The following is a 7500-nucleotide window of genomic DNA, read 5'->3' as shown; positions in this document are numbered from 1 at the left end:
CGTCTTCCCTCCAGGTCGAGCTCCAGGGGGTGTCGGGCGAATCTGACTCTGGCCCAGGACGGGGCCACCCTCCCTGGGCTGGCCAGGGAGGTCTGAGACCATGGAGCTTTAGAACCACACCACGTCATTGGACTTAGTCGATTTTACTCAAATTTTTTGGCACCAGAGCCGGACCCCGCCACGCGCGCCGGGCTCGTGCCCAGGAAAGACGCACCCTGCCTGGGGTGCACTTTACATAAAACCGGCCTGTCTTTTCCTGGAGGTCTCGTACTTCCAGAGCTCCGACGGGGGGGCGTAGTCTGGATTTTATATGCCCACCCAGAGCGAGTCTGAGTGGGACTCACGACGGTCTGATCAATGGTAGGGGGTGCTCTGTGTTTTGCACCACCACACTTGCCCTCTTCCATACAGCCCCGAAGGCCCGTTTTAGGACCGTCTTCCCTCCAGGTCGAGCTCCAGGGGGTGTCGGGCGAATCTGACTCTGGCCCAGGACGGGCCACCCTCCCTGGGCTGGCCAGGGAGGTCTGAGACCATGGGGCTTTGAACCCACGTCACGCCATTGGACTTAGTCGATTTTTCTCAATTTTTTTGGCACCAGAGCCGGACCCCGCCACGTGCGCCGGGCTCGTGCCCAGGAAAGATGCACCCTGCCTGGGGTGCACTTTTCAGAAAACCAGCCTGTCTTTTCCTGGAGGTCTCGTACTTCCAGAGCTCCGACGGGGCGTAGTCTGGATTTTATATGCCCACCCAGAGTGAGTCTGAGTGGGACTCACGACGGTCTGATCGCTGGTAGGGGTCCTCTGTGTTTGCCACCACCACGCTTCCCCCTCTCTCATACATCCCCGAAGGCCCGTTTTAGGACCGTCTTCGCTCCAGGCGGAGCTCCAGGGGTGGCGGGCGAATCTGAATCTGGCCCAGGACGGGCCACCCTCCCTGGGCTGGCCAGGGAGGTCTGAGGGCATGGAGCTTTGGAACCACACCACGTTATTGGACTCTGTCTATTTTTTCCCCCAAACTTTGGCACCAGAGCCGGACCACCACACCATGTGCGCTGGGCTCGTGCCCAGGAAAAGATGCACCCTGCCTGGGGTGCACTTTTCAGAAAACCAGCCTGTCTTTTCCTGGAGGTCTCGTAACTTCCAGAGCTCCAGCGCGGCGTAATCTGGATTTTTACATGCCCACCCAGAGTGACTCTGAGTGGGACTCACGACGGTCTGATCGCTGGTAGGGGGTCCTCTGTGTTTGCCACCACCACGCTTCCCCTCTCTCATACATCCCCGAAGGCCCGTTTTAGGACCGTCTTCGCTCCAGGCGGAGCTCCAGGGGTGGCGGGCGAATCTGAATCTGGCCCAGGACGGGCCACCCTCCCTGGGCTGGCCAGGGAGGTCTGAGGGCATGGAGGTTTGGAGCCACCGCACATTTTTTGTACTTTGTCGTTTTTCGAGATCTGGGCTTCAGAGTCGAGCCCAGGCTCCGTTTCAAGGTGGGCATTGGGCTTCGTTCTTGCCCAGGAGACCCGCACCCTGCCTGGGATGCACTTTTCAGAGAAACCGGGCCGCCTTTTCCTGGAGGTTCTCGTGTTTTTCAGAGCTCCACCACAGCAGAGATTGAATCCTCTTCCCCAGCCAGAGTGCACCCTCTCTGGCTTGGGTGAGTGCCTTGAGTGCCCTGGAGGTCCGAACCAACAGCACGTTTATGGACTTTGTCTATTTTTCCAAATTCGACTCCAGAGTCAAGCCGGCCAAGGGGCTCTCTGAAGGCCCCTCTCTCCCTCCCTCATCCTCTACAAGAGCCCCATGGTCCGTTTTAGGACCGTCTTCGCTCCAGGCGGAGCTCCAGGGGTGGCGGGGGAAATCTGAGTCTGGCCCAGGACGGGCCACCCTCCCTGGGCTGGCCAGGGAGGTCTGAGGGCATGGAGGTTTGGAGCCACCGCACCTTTTTGTACTTTGTCGTTTTTCGAGATCTGGGCTTCAGAGTCGAGCCCAGGCTCCGTTTCAAGGTGGGCATTGGGCTTCGTTCTTGCCCAGGAGACCCGCACCCTGCCTGGGATGCACTTTTCAGAGAAACCGGGCCGTCTTTTCCCTGGAGGTTTTCGTGTTTTTCAGAGCTCCACCACAGCAGAGATTGAATCTGCTTCCCCAGCCAGAGTGCACCCTCTCTGGCTTGGGTGAGTGGTGCCTTGAGTGGCCAGGGCCAACATCACCCACGGGCATCGGGCTTTATTCGTGCCCATGAGACCCGCACCCTGCCTGGGATGCACTTTTCAGAGAAACCGGGCCGTCTTTTCCTGGAGGTTTCGCGTTTTTCCAGAGCTCCACCACAGCAGAGATTGAATCTGCTTCCCCAGCCAGAGTGCACCCTCTCTGGCTTGGGTGAGTGCCTTGAGTGGCCAGGGCCAACATCACCCACGGGGCATCGGGCTTTATTCGTGCCCAGGAGACCCGCACCCTGCCTGGGATGCACTTTTCAGAGAAATCGGGCCGTCTTTTCCTGGAGGTTTCGCGTTTTTCCAGAGCTCCACCACAGCAGAGATTGAATCTGCTTCCCCAGCCAGAGTGCACCCTCTCTGGCTTGGGTGAGTGCCTTGAGTGGCCAGGGCCAACATCACCCACGGGCATCGGGCTTTATTCGTGCCCATGAGACCCGCACCCTGCCTGGGATGCACTTTTCAGAGAAATCGGGCCGTCTTTTCCTGGAGGTTTCGCGTTTTTCCAGAGCTCCACCACAGCAGAGATTGAATCTGCTTCCCCAGCCAGAGTGCACCCTCTCTGGCTTGGGTGAGTGCCTTGAGTGGCCAGGGCCAAAATCACCCACGGGGCATCGGGCTTTATTCGTGCCCAGGAGACCCGCACCCTGCCTGGGATGCACTTTTCAGAGAAATCGGGCCGTCTTTTCCTGGAGGTTTCGCGTTTTTCCAGAGCTCCACCACAGCAGAGATTGAATCTGCTTCCCCAGCCAGAGTGCACCCTCTCTGGCTTGGGTGAGTGCCTTGAGTGGCCAGGGCCAACATCACCCACGGGGCATCGGGCTTTATTCGTGCCCAGGAGACCCGCACCCTGCCTGGGATGCAGATCGGTTTGTGTGAGTCCTGGTTGGGTGAGCGTTACCCTTCTACATCACCCCCAAGGCCCGTTTTAGGACCGTCTCGGCTCCGGGCGGACAGCCGGGGGGCAGGGGGCGAATCTGCCTCCGGCCCGGGTCGGAGCTCCCTCCCCGGGGCCGTGCGTGGAGACCCGTCGCGCCCGGAGCTCCCGTGCAACCCCACGTTTTGGACTTGGGTTTTGGAGCGAGCGAGCGGGGTCGAACCCCGGGGGCCGAGCCGCCACGGAGTCCCCGAGCCCCGGGGACGAAGCCCCGGGAGCGAGGTCCCTCCGTGGAGGCGCGAGCCCCCAGGGCCCGGCCGCCCGCCCGGGGAGGAGAGCGCACGCTCCCCTACCCCTCAAAACCCACGTGGCTGGTTGCAGCAGACCCTGTGCACCGGAGGTTCCTCCAGGAGCGCGGGGCTGGGTGCTCTAAGCCCAAGTCATACAGGCAACCATGCCTCCCCGGGACTCCCCCTGCGAGCGGCGGCTGTTTGAAGGACGGTAACCCCACTGCACGGGGCTTCAAACGACCGTAGCTCGCCGAAGGCGGCTCCGATCGACGCCAAATTTTTATGGGCTGGAGAACGGGACGAGACCTTTCGAATGAGACCGCCCCCAGCCCCGTGGGCCCCCGGGGGCCCGAGATACGGGCCCCCAAAGCGCCCCGGAAGCGGAAAAACGCAAATATCTCGCCGAAAACTCGACGTGCCCGGCCGAGGCCGGGCTCATTCGAACCGTCTCGCCGAGCTGAACGCGTCCATATGCGTTTCGTCGTTTTTGGTCGAGTATTCGCGGAGATATCGGCCGAAAACCCTCGGCCGCGCTCTGAAATGGCGCCCGCCGATGACGTCACGATCCCGGGAGAAAATCGCCCGTATCTCCGCGACGCGAAGGCCCAGAGAGCTCAAATTTGGGTGGCGAGGTCCCACGGGGGCCCTCGCTCGAACCAGGGCGGCGGCGGGCCCCGGGGACGCCCCCTACCGGATCGCCGTTCGCCGGGACCCCCGACTTTGAACGGCTATAACTCGGGGACCCGGGCGAGTTGGACCTCGTGGGTGGGCTCTTTCGAAAGGCCCCGTCCGGCACTACGGTCGATTCGAGTTTGGGGAAGATTGGCCCAGGGGTTCGCGAGATATAAGCCAAAAAACGCCGCGCCTTTGACCGGGCCTAACTCCCTGACCCCGAGGCCCCCGGGGACGCGGGTGGCCTCTTTGGATAGGGCCCCTCGAGGCCTACGGAAGACCCGAGTTTGAAATTTTTTGCCCGGCCGTCTTCGAGATATCGGCGAAAAACGGAATCTTCCCGTCCGGTGGGTGGGTGTGGGTGTCTCCGGGGGGCGGGGGGACTTCCAGGACCCCGGGGGGGGGGCCACCTGGCCGTGCCCGAGGACGGTGCACCTCCCTGGGTGTGCCGTCAGAGCCTCCGGGGCCCCGGAAGTCCCCGCCCGCTGCACGTTTTCGGACTTTGAGGGATTTTCGGGCCCGGAAAAGGGCCCCGAATTCGAACGCACGTAGCTCGGGGACCCGGGGGCCCAGAGACACCGGACTCGGGTCAAGTGTGGCGTCCCGGCGGGCCCCTCGCAAAGAGCCCGCCCCCGAGCTCCGGGGCCCCCGGGTCCCGGAGAAAAGGGGCCCGACGTGTCGGGGGGGCGCCCGGGAAGGAAAGGTCCCAGGGGCCCGGGGGAGGCGGGTTCCGAGAGGGCCCGTGGGGAGCCCCCGACACCCGAAAGGGCGAGCCGCTGGGACCTCCCCTCTCCGAGATACGGGCCGTTTTCTCCGAAAGTCGCCCGCGCGTAACGGGGCCCATCTCGGGACCGGGAGGTCCCAGCGGCTCGCGGCGGCGGGTGCGGGGCCCGCTCTCGGGGACCTTGCTCCTCCCGCCGTCCCGAGCCACGGGGACCTTCCGGTCCCGAGATACGGCCACTTCCTGTCCAGCTTTGACCGGGTGTAACTCGAAAAGTAAGCCGAGTTGGGGCTCCACACTCGGGGCTATTGGGGGCCTCTGGGAGGGCCCCACACGCCGGGTGTATGGGGCCCCAACTCGGCTTGGTTCCGGAGATATGGCCCTTTAAAGTTTCAACTTTGACCGGCTGTAACTCGAAAAGTGAGCCGAGTTGGGGCTCCACACTCGGGGGTATTGGGGGCCTCTAGGAGGGCCCCCCACGCCGGGTGTATGGGGCCCCAACTCGGCTTGGTTCCGGAGATATGGCCCTTTAAAGTTTCAACTTTGACCGGCTGTAACTCGAAAAGTGAGCCGAGTTGGGGCTCCACACTCGGGGGTATTGGGGGCCTCTAGGAGGGCCCCCCACGCCGGGTGTATGGGGCCCCAACTCGGCTTGGTTCCGGAGATATGGCCCTTTAAAGTTTCAACTTTGACCGGCTGTAACTCGAAAAGTAAGCCGAGTTGGGGCTCCACACTCGGGGGTATTGGGGGCCTCTAGGAGGGCCCCCCACGCCGGGTGTATGGGGCCCCAACTCGGCTTGGTTCCGGAGATATGGCCCTTTAAAGTTTCAACTTTGACCGGCTGTAACTCGAAAAGTAAGCCGAGTTGGGGCTCCACACTCGGGGGTATTGGGGGCCTCTAGGAGGGCCCCCCACGCCGGGTGTATGGGGCCCCAACTCGGCTTGGTTCCGGAGATATGGCCCTTTAAAGTTTCAACTTTGACCGGCTGTAACTCGAAAAGTAAGCCGAGTTGGGGCTCCACACTCGGGGGTATTGGGGGCCTCTAGGAGGGCCCCCCACGCCGGGTGTATGGGGCCCCAACTCGGCTTGGTTCCGGAGATATGCCCGTTTGAAGTTGCAACTTCTACCCAGTCTAATAATCCCAAAATAATAATTAAATAAAAAAAAAAATAATAATAAAAATAAAAATAAGCCGAGTTGGGGCTCCACACTCTGGGCCTGGGGGGCACCACTAGGAGATCCCCCTGTGCCCAGAGCGTGGAGCCCCGAATCGGCTTTCCACACCACTCACACCGGTTTCTGACTACCTTAAGAGAGTCATTGTTAGTCGCGCAGTTTACCCGACTCTGGGAACCGGGGCTTTGGGCTTGGGGGAGACCCACCGCTCGCCCCCTAACACGTCGGGGGGGACCAGGGGGCACCCGCCTGGACCCCCTCAGCCCCACTTCGGAGAACCAGAACGCTGGCCAGGGACCCCCACGGCGGTTGAAGTTTGAACTTCTACCCGGTGCATCCCGAAAAATTGAAAAAATAAAATAAAATAAGATAATAATAATAATAATAATAATAATTTTAAAAAAAATAAGCCGAGTTGGGGCTCCACACTCTGGGCCTGGGGTGGACCACTAGGAGATCCCCCTGTGCCCAGAGCGTGGAGCCCCAACTCGGCTTTCCACACCACTCACACCGGTTCCTGCCTACCTTAAGAGAGTCAAAGTTACTCCCGCAGTTTACCCGACTCTGGGAACCGGGGCTTTGGGCTTGGGGGAGACCCACCGCTCGCCCCCTAACACGTCGGGGGGACCAGGGGGCACCCGCCTGGACCACCTCCTGCCCGACTCGGAGAACCAGAGCTCTGGCCAGGGGACCCCCACGGCGGTTGAAGTTTGAACTTCTACCCGGTGCATCCCGAAAAATTGAAAAAATAAAATAAAATAAGATAAAAAAAAAAAATAATAATAATAATAATAATTTTAAAAAAAAAATAAGCCGAGTTGGGGCTCCACACTCTGGGCCTGGGGTGGACCACTAGGAGATCCACCTGTGCCCAGAACATGGAGCCCCAACTCGGCTTTCCACACCACTCACACCGGTTCCTGCCTACCTTAAGAGAGTCAAAGTTACTCCCGCAGTTTACCCGACTCTGGGAACCGGGGCTTTGGGCTTGGGGGAGACCCACCGCTTGCCCCCTAACACGTCGGGGGGACCAGGGGGCACCCGCCTGGACCACCTCCTGCCCGACTCGGAGAACCAGAGCCCTGGGCAGGGACCCCCATCGCCGTACCCCCTCCTGCCCGACTCGGAGAACCAGAGCCCTGGGCAGGGACCCCCACCGCCGTACCCCCTCCTGCCCGACTCGGAGAACCAGAGCCCTGGGCAGGGACCCCCACCGCCGTACACCCTCCTGCCCGACTCGGAGAACCAGAGCCCTGGGCAGGGACCCCCACCGCCGTACACCCCTCTGCCCGACTCGGAGAACCAGAGCCCTGGGCAGGGACCCCCACCGCCGTACCCCCTCCTGCCCGACTCGGAGAACCAGAGCCCTGGGCAGGGACCCCCACCGCCGTACCCCCTCCTGCCCGACTCGGAGAACCAGAGCCCTGGGCAGGGACCCCCACCGCCGTACACCCTCCTGCCCGACTCGGAGAACCAGAGCCCTGGGCAGGGACCCCCACCGCCGTACACCCCTCTGCCCGACTCGGAGAACCAGAGCCCTGGGCAGGGACCCCCACC

Source organism: Pimephales promelas, chromosome 2 (assembly GCF_988280905.1).
Source record: "Pimephales promelas chromosome 2, fPimPro1.hap1.1, whole genome shotgun sequence".
Lineage (NCBI taxonomy): Eukaryota > Metazoa > Chordata > Actinopteri > Cypriniformes > Leuciscidae > Pimephales > Pimephales promelas.
Note: the sequence above shows the minus strand (reverse complement) of the source record.